This window comes from Halyomorpha halys, unplaced genomic scaffold, assembly GCF_000696795.3.
Source record: "Halyomorpha halys isolate HHAL.00 unplaced genomic scaffold, Hhal_1.1 Scaffold644.1, whole genome shotgun sequence".
NCBI lineage: Eukaryota > Metazoa > Arthropoda > Insecta > Hemiptera > Pentatomidae > Halyomorpha > Halyomorpha halys.
In genome coordinates, this window is record NW_027104642.1 from 187,694 (window position 1) to 200,523 (window position 12,830).

The 12,830-nt window shown below is 28.1% G+C and overlaps 1 protein-coding gene across 12 annotated transcripts in view; it reads right to left on the reverse strand.

The window, feature by feature from the left end:
* Positions 1-12,830, reverse strand: part of lilli (lilliputian) — a 508,119-nt gene that overhangs the window by 160,639 nt on the left and 334,650 nt on the right. Inside the window, exon 1 of one of the 12 annotated variants that reach the window (XM_014427417.2) lies at positions 9,392-9,864. The exons of 10 other annotated variants lie outside the window; for them this stretch is intronic. The gene's annotated coding sequence lies outside the window, so the exon portion shown is untranslated. Of the gene's footprint in view, positions 1-9,391; positions 9,865-12,830 lie in introns of those variants that run through there. One more of the 12 variants, XM_014427426.2, reaches the window with a different exon arrangement.

Below are 12,830 nucleotides of genomic sequence, written 5' to 3' on the forward strand. Positions count from 1 at the left end.
ATATATATATATTTTTTTGTTTTGTCATTTTTGTTCTTATATATTTCTTTCTATACTACATTTTTTTTTTATTGATCTAAAAAAAATAAATAAAATAAAACATATTTAGTTTCCATTTGGGAAGTATAGACAGTGTCTTAAAAGAATAATTTCAGGCTTAAAAAAATTAATAGCAGCAGATTTAAGTGTTATTTTTTTTTAATCTTTAAATTATCTTACACTTAATATTCGTTCTTTATAAAATTAATTCAATGAAATTAGACTGTTCTTATTGCTAAAAATTATTTATTTTCAGGGCATTGCGACCGTTTTCGGATAATAAAAAATACATCTATTTCCTGAAAACCTTAGAATTGAAAGTGATTCAAATATTTTTTTCAAACTTTATCGATTAAGATTTGTAAATTAACGTATTAATGTTTCCGGTACTAAATGATGTGACTAAATTTTATTTTATTTGAAATATTCTGAAAAGTATGTTATTATTAAAAAAATGAAAAAAAAAAAAAAAAATGGTCAAATATAAAACAACATGAATGAGGAGAAGATGGTTGGGGGTGCGGTCAATGAAAAACACAATTAAGTAGGATTAACTTATTTTAATGTGCCAACGTTTCGGCTAGAGTTTCTAGCCTTCTTCAGGGCTGTTCGCTGGAAGATCAAACGCCTAAACGTTGGGACATTAAAATAAGTTAATCGTACTTATTTGTGTTTTTCATTGACCGCACCCCCAACCATCTTCTCCTCATTCATCATCCACGGTCAACTATCTCTCATAATTTGTTAACTACTACTACTACTACTATCTCTCACAACATGGTTTGTTAGCAAAATTTATTAACAAACGAGTTTTATTAAGTACTGTGTATATAAATAACTAGGGTCTTCTTTCCCCTTGAGTGTGTTAAAAAGTAAATTTTCTTTTCTTTTTCTTTCGGTACATGTTTCTTCGAAATTACTACTATCCACTTATTACATTTGTATAAGATCTTAGCTTGAGTTACATCATAAAACATTTTAGAATTAACAAACAACGATTTGGTAAAATTATAGACTGATAATGTAATAATAGAAATGAAATATGGATAAAACAAAACAACAAGCAAGTATGTCGGTTTTGCATATGTTAAATGTTAAATGGCTTGAGACAGAGGAATCCACTGGCTCCTCTTCTATTTAATATAGCATTAGAAGTAGCTAATCGTTCAATCAGAACTAATCCAGGAGGGACCATTTACAATAGACTGTCTCAACATTTAGCATATGCAACTATATCGGTTTTGGTATTCAAAAGAAATTGTTACCGAAAATATATTAAAAATTGCTTGTTCCCTCTGAAAAAAGTATTGATTGAAGAGAAATATAAACGCAAAAATTTTAAAAAAAATTACGACAGTATTATTATTACTTTTAAATAAATAGGAGGTTGAAGAAAGGTTTGAACCTCAAAAAAACGGTAGCACTACATTGTAGTAACACAAATCAATCCAATTAATTCTAAAATTTCCACTAGATATAAATATAATTGAATGTAGGTATTATATTTTATGATAGTGATAAACCCATTAAATAGTTTATTAGTTGGTACGTATGTTGAAATAAAAGTTTAAAATATAAGAATTCTTCCTAATACATTATGATAAATAAAACTCACATTTAACATACTATTATCAGTTTCAATCGCGATCGCGAACTGATTAATTTATTTCGTAATAAGCGTTAAGTATCCAGAGGGAGCAAGGCGACGAAAGGGAGCAGACGAGACAACATCGCCACGGCTGATGCTAGAATTTTCCGCAAAGGAATTAGAGACAATGCGAAAGAGTAATTTATTCACGGGCATGCTTCCAGGCTGCATAACTGATAGTCGGTCTTAGCCAGTTAACTCTGTCAAAGATATTTACGTCTGTAATTTCGTTCGTACGTCGCTGTTTACAGATAACCAGCAGGTTGGTTATGCAGGCACAAACCATTTAGGAATTGGATATGGTTTCTGAACAGTAGCAGACAAAATATAACGAGGCAGAGTTGGCCATATAAAATTAATTATTCATTAAAAACAAACTATTGAAGTTTAATATTCCAAAATAAATATAGCAAATACTTTTAGGTAAATAATAATAGTAAGATAAATAATAAAAATGTTTATTATCACCAACTCTCACATAATTCTATAGTTGGTTTATTTTTACTTTTACTTGCGTAAATTTGGAATACATAGCAAGTATTGTGATCATGCGGAATTTAGAATTCCAGTAGTCGACAGAAATACACAAGTACAAGCACCAATTTTTTATTACTTTAATGAAAGCTATACCTTAAAAACCATTCGACATACAGAGATTTATTACCATTCAAATTAAAGCTATTTTAATGTACTATCAAGTAGTGTATGACGTTTATCTTCCTAAGAGTAGTAGTTTTCATGACATTCAACAAAATAAATGCACAAAATGTTGATTTCTAGTTGTTGGGATATAATTTTTAATCATAAAAGTTACTACTCCTACGTAGATAAACGTCATAAACTACTTTATTGTACATTTAACTTGGATTGATTTGAGTTCTGGGATACATATGTACGTCTTATGGTTCCTAGGATATATTTGTTCATAAATCTATATTTTTGAGTGAACAACTAGAAATCAATATTCTGTGAATTCATTTTGTTGAATATTATGAAAACTACTACTTCTACCAAGATAAACGTCATAAACGTAATAGTACATTGAACTGACTTTAATTTGAGTGCTAATATACATCTGTATGTCTTATGATTCCTGAGATATAGAGTTTTCAAAATAAATTCAATGATTTCTTAATAAACTGCTGCAATTTATAAAGCAATAACTTGGGAACTATTCAACGTAAATATGTCTATTAGGGCTTATATTTGAGCACATTTACTCAACTTGAAATGAAGTTCTCTAAGGTTTACTAGCATTGTTGGTAATTTTAAAAATATATAGCTCCGAATGAAAAATTAATTTTAAATAACGTTTTAAAACAGCCGCCGTTTTTTATTCCCCCTTCCTATACTTGGTAGAGTCATCAATTTGGCTAGTAATTATACATAGTTTTCATTAAAGTAATCAAAAATTGCCTTTTTTTTGTCCTCTTGGGTTCTTGTACTAGAAGTTTTGAGGTCTCATGAGCTAAAATAACCAAGTTTCGCAAAATGGTCAGTATGTTTTTGCACCCAACTAGACTTAAAAACAAAAAGTCTTATGCAACTGATTTTTTTGGATTCTATAAATTGGAGACCGTAACATAAACGGTGTTCTGTAAACGATTGCCAATATTTAAAGCAGTTATAGTAGAACTCAAGAAAAAAAAAAATAATAAATACAAGTAAATCATGATAAAATTCATTACAGAAAGGAGAGAATGAATATTTTTTGAAGCAAGTAGTGTTTCTCGCGGTGTATGAAGTTATCAATCAAAAACTAATCAACGTAATTAAATTTCAATTGCTCCATAATCTTAAAGTCGATAAAATTCTCTAGAAGAAATTTGGTTTGGCATAACTAAATCTATAGCGAGTCGGATTAATAGTGAAAAGTTGTAATTATTTTTAAGCACACATTACTTGCGGATGTTCATCTCAGCCCTCAGTTTCGCTAAAGATAATACAATTTTGGAAAAACTTTAACACTTATTAAACTTTAATATCGTATAAATCAAGGCATGGTTTCTTCCAGAATTGGTTTAAATTTGGATCTTGATTTTTCAAAAAAGTGGTGTTTTATATCGGTTCATTCTTAACCAATTGAGTATATATGTTTTCAAAGAGGTGATAGTAGGCTGACAACATTTGAAACAAAAAAAGTTTAGATAGACTACAGTTTTGATGAATAGGAAAAATGATAACTAGAAAATATTAAAGTTGGATAATTTAAAATTGCAGGATTAGATCAAATATTTTTCAAAAATTATATATATATAAATAATTTACCGTATTAATTTAAATTAGTAGATGGCCAGGGGGGTGAGGTTACGAGAAAACAAAAATAGTTAACAACTATATTTGTTTCCATGTGACCGCACCATCTTCTTCATAATTTTTGAAAAATACGTAGACCTTATTTTTGTTAAAACCATCTGAAAGATCTCACAAATGTGTAAGTAACGTAAGGTTTTCCTTTATTAACAATCATTAATGAAACCTTGTTTAATATGCTTTAAGTTCATCTTAATCAAGTTTAGGTCGGTTACTTAATAAAGAATGATTTGTCTCCAGTGCTTATTTTTTTTTTAAGGTTTTATCAGGGTAACATAATACAAAACTAATTTTATATATTACGGATATTTCATTTTACATTTTGAGTTTCTTATAGCACAAAAACCCGTCCTTGCATGATATGAAAAATATGTTGATTAAGTACCTCTGTAGTACTACTTAAATTACATATTTAATACAAAGAAAGTGGCGGGACCATTTTCTTTTCCAATAATTGGAGAAATCTAAACGATCTTGAAGGATATGCTGGCTTATTGTGGGTGTGGAATTTATAATGGGAGTCTGTTTCATCAAGCCCAATAGTTCAATACCATATGCCCAAACACACCTCTTCGAAGACATGTAGATGAATTTTTTTTTTTAATTTATTTTTGTGAGGAAAAATATTACGAAGGGTATGGCAAGGTGTCATACCAGTATCCCTCCCCCCTTCCCAACCCAATAATTTGAAAACCCGAAATGTTTGAAAATTTAAGAACCTATTTAAACTATGAAAATTATCGTAACAGTTATTCAAAAAGGTTATTTATACTCAAACATACTTATAAACCCTGTTTAGTTTTTCAAAAATGTAGAGGAAAACAGGAAATTTGAGGGAAAATTCCCCAAACCACGGACAATATGGGAAGTGCGTTGGAAATCATTTATCAATTTTCCCCAAACTTTCTGTGTATTAAATAAGTAATTTAAGTATTACTAGAAAAGTACTATATCAACATATTTTTCATATCATGCAAAGATATGTTTTTGCGCTATAAGAAACTGAAAATATGCAGTAGAAGGTAACGTTAAAAAAACTAAAATGCATTAAAATGAAATATACGTAATATAAAATTATTTTTGTACTATGTTACCCCGATAAAACCTTAAAAGAAAAATTGTAGAAATATTTTAGATGGAGTTGCGTATTATCCCTAAGAATAATGTTCCTCATATAAAAAGGCAAATAGTATACGTGTAATAACAATTCGACTTAATAATAAAATGAAAATTATACGTGAAATAACCACAGGGAACATTCTAGCATGAACAGTTCCTTGTCAAATTTTTAGTCATACTTATGTTTATTAGTAGATAGATTTTCTAATAATTATTCCTATTGAATAATATTTTATATATAATAATTATCACCACTAAACTATTTTGTTGAATATTTAAAGAGTTCTAAATAAGTTTTTTGAGTTAAGAACTTGTATTAATCCATGTCTTGATATCGTGCCTTAAATCATGAATAAATCACACAATTTAAGAGCTATTCTCCTTACAAGCTAGGATGCTGGTATTTCTCTTTACTGCTGCTATATAATTCAAAAGATTAACATGGGAGATGGTAACAAAATGAATTTTGAAATACCGAATAACCTCAACCTTAGAACTAAATATAGCAAATGATTATTAAAGTGGCTAAGATTTCTTTGGGAATGTATCATTTGTATTAAGGTTCAGGTAAGAACTAAAAGGTGCCATCGGACGACGGCATTTGCTATAACTGTTTCGTTAGGATTTTATTGGCGAAAAATTAAAAAACTAAGATAAAATTTCGTAATTTGTTGATTTATTAATCCAATTAGCAGATTAGTAACTTCCTCAGAACCGCTGTTTAAGCGTCAACTTTAGATTCTTATATAGTACTATATATTAGTTTTTGGCAAACTTTGAAAACAATTATTCATATTTACAGTCCATAGTTTACGATGAACTATTTGAATTTTTTAAAATAATTTTAATGTTTTGTCAATTCTTACAATATTTGTATTTTGTTTTTCATTTATCCCTGACGATGATCTGCAAAATGGGACGAAAGTTTAGTTAACAATAAATATTTGTTTCTATTATTTTGATACCTTTATAGACCGCCCGCCACCCGGAATATCTACAATAAAACTATAATACTTTATAACTAATTTCTTAGATTTTATAAATAGCTTCAATGGCATATACGACACGCACGTTCTATGTCATAGTTTTTAAAAAATATCCATATCATAGTAATAATAATTATATCTCATATGTATTACGAATATCTTCTCGTTATGCATCTTCAACATTATTATAATACAGACGCGGAGGTTACTTTGGAAAGAGGGGTAGAGGTTGGGTGCCCACCATTAATTTTAAAAAACCCAAAATAGCTTATAAACTCTACTTAGTGAGGTTAATTTTCCAAAAATGTTCAGAGGGAGGACAAATTTCAATAAATACGCCCCAGATACCCTGCTAAATTGGAAAAACCACTGAATTTAGATTTTGTCCCCACTCAATAAATTGCCGAAGCAATTTTCCTGAACATAGGTTTCTTTTCTTCTCTTTATATTTTATCCTTTATCATTTTCTTTGCACTATCATAAAACAGATTGTTTATCAGTTCATTTTTCGTAAAATAAAATTGTTAATATAATTATTAAAAAAAAAAATTATTCGCGTAATTATATACGTATCATTGCGATAATTAAAAAAAAAACTATTTGTTAATCTATGAATATATTTGGAAACTTTAATCGTTTGCTGTCATCTATGTTTTTTTACATCAATTTTTACTATTTGAATTATTTATTCTATCACTAACATCCCAATGTGGTGTTTATGCTAATTTTACTACCTTGAGCTTTGTTGTATTTTAATGTGCTTTTCTATTCTCTTAGCAATGGCCATAAAAACTAAATATGTGACATCATTAAATAAAAATATGAAATGACCAATTCAGGTATATCAAAATTTAAGATACTTCTACAAAACTTATTTTGCGTTAATTTTTAAATGTTTAAATTTTTTGTTCGTTTAAATATTTATTTTTCGAATATATTGTTTGCATGTACATCGGTTATAAATATTACACATTGATTACATGAAGTGGGTTGTTTTAAATTCATTTTATTTTGTGCGAATAAACCAGTCAAAGTGAATTTTGAATACAAACACACACAAATTTAAATATATATTAATGAAGTTCATCAAAATTATAATGTTCCAATTTCGTCCTTTAGATGTTATCCCCTCTGGTTCGAAACAATCCCCCTTCCCTTCAAACTAAACTTAAAAGGGAAAGGGCATATACTACCCTTCCAGAGGTTCTTTCTCAATTGTAGATGCCTAAACACGTTAAAAGTATTGCAAAGTATGAATTACAACTCCTAAGAATCGTAGTTATGCCCTAAACAAAAGGGAAAAGAGGGATTTATATATATATATATATATATATATATATTTCTCATTTCATTCGAAATAAATATATGCGTTTGTATCCACATAGATACTTTGTTTACCAAATGTATCAAGTCTGAATTTATTTATCTTGAACATACTTTTAGCAATAAAATTAAAAAAAAAAATCTTAAGTTCATACAGTATTCAATCAACTTGTTTAAAGTCAGATTTTTTATTTTTATTTTATACCAGATCGGCCTGGTGGAACTTAGATGGTTGATATAACCGTTATATTATATAAAGTCCGATTTAAAATCCAATATTATATAGCTTTGGGCCAACATTACTTCGAAGGTACTCTATATTCCATTCTCTTATAATTAAAGTTTAAAGTACTGTCAATTATGACGTTTTGAACAGATTATTGTTACAATTATTCAACAAGATTTTATTTTTGCTAAGTAAAATAATTATTAAAACATTTATTTAAGTCCTCATTTTAGTTCAATTGTTATATAAGTTGTTCTTAAGAAAGGTTATTTAGATTAATAGGATTGATCTATTATTTAGATGCCCTATTACTATTATTAGATGCAATAGGGAATCCCTTAGAGTATCATTAGACATTTAAAGTTCTGTTACACATATCGGAGATTATGACTAAATGTGTTTTCCCAGGCGAACTCTTTTGCACAGACTCGATCTTCTGGTTGAGCAAATACCTTCTTCTTCAACCTGAGAAGATTTTGTTAACTGTGTCGTATATGTTTTTTATATATAAATAAAAAAATAAATAAAAGAAATAAAGAAAATAAAAATGTGGCGCCCATTCTCTGTGCGTTTTACTACTTGTTTACAAGTATGTTATGAACACCATTATTTTATTTTTTTATTTTTTAAGGAAGTGTTGTACACAATTGTAAACAAGCTTTAAAATTAATACCGGATTGGAATAAACCGTAGTATAAGAAGAAAAAATAGTATCAGTATGCATTTCAGCATCATGTCACTGTCAAATTCTCATGAATGCTTTATGAATATGGTACATATAAAACATTAATCCTTTCGGTTTATGATCAACTATAAAAATCTAATATTCAAAGAATTATAATATTATTTTTATAATAATATTCATTCTACTAAATTAACAATGGAAATTTACTGTACTTGGCATTTGTTAAGCAATTGCTGACGTTGTTTATGGTTAATTAAAAATAATAGTGGTAATTATGATTTAAAGAAGTTCAGAATGTTGCCAAAGTTTGTCTGTTTTTTTAGATGCATCAACAGTTACCTGTTAATCAACAGGTCGTTTTTAAAATGCATGTATTAACTGAAAGCTATGACATTAATCGTTTATCCCATTAGAAATTGTTGGGGGACAATAAAATTCAAAACAATGTTCCAGCTACGAGAAAAGTTTAACTGTTTCTGAAACCGGTATTACATCACACAAGAGCACGTGCAAAAAATCAACCTTAACCATGATTGCTGGCTATAAATTGATAACGTTATCAAAACAACCCCTTCTCGAACCTTCATATTCAACCGTCAAAAAAAAAAAAAAAAATGGCCCCAAATTTTTCGATAAAACTTTTCCACTCGCTCTCCTATTTTCCTTGAGTACTATTAGCGTAATTTCCTATAATGGCGATGTAAGGTTAAGCTTTGACCAAACATTAAACCGCATCCTAACGGTAGTGTTAGGAACTAATCTTATCTCCTTGTAAATAGGGATTTTAAATCGGGAAAAGAGTTATGAGCTCTCTTCTAATATAGAAGTAACTTTAAATCACGAGCGTACTGAATGCTGGCTAATAATTGATTTATTTTATTTTATATAATATGTATATTTATTACATTGTACTATTATATTATATTGAAATATAAACGGTCATTGTACATATTACAAATTTTGTGAATCTTCGATGAAAAATAATAAAAATTACAAAATATTCATAAATATGTACATTTTTTATTCTAATTTTTAAATAAGATTAAATATACCTCTGGATTTAATGATTTGAGAATCCGACAGGGACACTACACACATGTCAACGGCTCGGTTCCCACAGCCTGTCTACAATGAGAACAACAAAAACACTGAAATAACAACGGAATTGTTGGCAACAAACTGTGAACCTCAACAACATATACAAGTTTGGCCGCCCGCGGCTGAAGCCGGACTGAAGCGCCTCTCAAAGGTGGTGCCATCTGTGGAGTGGACATCTCCCCCTCCAACTATCTCCGCCTCCGCTCCCTCCATTATTGACAAAAATGCTCCGGATATTTATTATGTAATTATTAATAAACTAAAAAACAATAACAAATAATCGATCAGTAGTTAATGATTCCAAACTGAATAAAAGGAATAATAGACTATAATTTAAAAATAAAATCGATAAACAGCATCGATATTGACCTTGGACCTCAGGTGCGAATACAATGCCATAGAAGCATTTTATACAGAAAATCACTCTTCAGATTTTACTTAATTCACCATTAATTCATTTAATGATCACATAAATAACTAATTAAGAAGTGTTATAAAATTCCTATTTCTAAATTCAAGTTTAAATACTAAATTAAATTGAAAACAAAAGGAAATGTTAAACATTTTCATTTTTTAATCCTTAATTTAGGGGCCCAATAAAATTATTTCTGTTAGGTGTAAAAGAAACTAAGAAATCTTTTTCGTATTGGATTATTTTACATTTGTTTGCTTTTTGTTTATTTTGTAAACATTTAGCATTTAACCTACGCTTTTCCAACTTCCTTTTTTATTATTTTAATTATGAAACCAACTAAACAGCAATTTATTGTCAAGTTTTGTGGGGATATTGTGATCATCATTCGTTAGAAAAGAGGATCAACACTAAAGAGTGTAATTTCCTTTTTTCCTATTGTTTTATAGATATACACAAGCTGTGATACCACGTAAGTCCGAAAAAATCAGCAATACAAATATTACACTTTCACACAAAAACAACGTTTAATTCTGGAGATATCTTGTCTAAACCACTATTTTAGGATATCATTATAGTGTATACCTTTATAGAATTATTTCGAGATATCTTTAGGAAGAAGAGTAAATTTTTATTTATTTTAAATGAAAAAGGTTTTATCGGACTTGAGAGGTATACGGCAAGGGAAGACATATAAACTATTTATTACATTTAATTTCACAAATAAATTAAAAATATATAGCAAATACAACATTGCCTGCTTGGAGCCTAATATATTTATATTTCTTTTTTCTTGCAATACACCTAATATTTAATGATCGTATAGAAAATAGATGCAATGTAAGTAAATAATAATAAAAGTTATAAAGTAATTGAACGGTATTAATAGTAGTAAGTTACTAATTTTATATTTATTTGTATTCTACACAATACATTAAACGTTAAATTTAATTTAACGTTATTAAATAATCACCATTAATCATTAATGATATTTAACCATTACAAACTTATACATTGATATTAAATTCCAAGACCAAGAATCCTCAATTACTTAAAGAAATGCTTCCGTAGGAATACATTTTCGTTAATTATTCTCACTTAATACATCCGTTCTATCATTTTACAATATATAATGCAATGTACTGTTTAGGAACTGATGGAACCATGGGCTAAGCCTGATTAATTTTTTTTTATAATATTAAATAAGAGTGAAGAACGGAAACCCCTCCCCCCTAAAAAAACACAAGGAATAAAAACAATTGAACAATAAATCATTATCAGTGAATAAATGGTCATTAAAACTTTAGAGTAATGTTTGAGCTAAATAACATTACATGGACAAAATATTGACAGCTCATATTCGTATAGACCTTATGTTTACCTTTAAACATAAACTAGATGGATCATCAATGAGGTCATAATTAATATTAGCTTTAATGGAAGGCAAATGGATTGATATCATCTAATTAAATGGTTGGCCGGCCTTAAACACTATAAAGAACTTCTATATCCTGGAGTTAACATCTGGTTTTAAAATCAATAAAAAATATTTAAAAAGGTCCTTTTCTAAGGCACAATTCAACAATGGCTTAACTTCAGTCCTGTTTACACACACCTGTTATTTGGATGTGGACAATTTTATTTATTAGACAAACAAGAGGAATTAAGTTGTAGTACAAACTAGATATTGATTTAAGGAACAACTATTAATATAACATTATTTCTGAATGAAATGCCTTAATTCATTCAATGAGTTAAAAAGTTATTCAACATGAACAAATAATTAATCGTTTTGACAACTTCAGGTTTTTATCGAACTAGCATTAACTATGAACTCATATGTTGAAACCAATGACCAATTAATTTTTCAGACGGTTTCACTCTAATATAAATATATATTTCCAACAAACACTACCCTTAACTCATATTAAGTACAGTATTTTTATGTATGAAATTAATTTCAGGTCCACGTAAAGTTTGTTAAAATATTTTTCTTTCCATCGGACAAGGCATGTTCAGCTGATGGGGAATCATTCAAAATATTCTAACTAAATTTGCTTATATATACGTTATATCAATTTATAATTAAAATTTTTCAAAATTAATACATTTACGAAAACAATTAAACGATAATGAATGAAGCAATAAATAAAAGAAACTCATCTTACTTTGATAACACTATATTGAAGCTTTTTTAATACTAGAAATAGAAAATATTTTAATAGTGAAGTAAGATGACAGTAATGTGGTACCAATTTTGTAAACGATTATAGTTTTAAAAATTAAAATGTGAGTCCATGATAAATTTTTAAAAATTTCGAAAATTATATCATATTAAATTGATTTCCTTGTTTGTATTTTTTTTTGGGGGGGGGGAAGGTAAATACATCGAAACCTCTACTTCTACGGACATTCCTAATTACGGAAAATTTTTAAATATATGGGATAGGAAATCTAAAAATTAAGGACTTTGGCAACGGAAACCCCTCTAGTGGACGCAGACAGCTAAATTTTCATCATTAAAAGATAAATTTAACTCTATGAATGGACATTATAAAAAATATTGAAAATTAAGAAACCTATATCCATATAAAATGATTGATATAAATACATACGTTACGTTACTAATACGTACTTGAAGTTATTTTTTTAAAAATAAACCTAAAGCCAGAATACCGCTATCACATCAAAGAAATCATATATATGTATATATTACTTTTTTATATTTATTTATTACTGTTTAATATATATATTTATTACGATTTTTACCTTTTATATTTTACATATATTATTTTTGTTTAATATTACTTTTTAAATATTTTTAATTTCATGTAAATTATCTGTGTTGAATGTAAGCATATAGTTATAACGTTCTAGATAATTGTTGAGTATTTTTCTAGATTTTAATTTAATGAGCACGTCAGTGCGAAAATGCGATAGATTTTTATGTGTGTATATTATTATAAATTGTATGTAATATT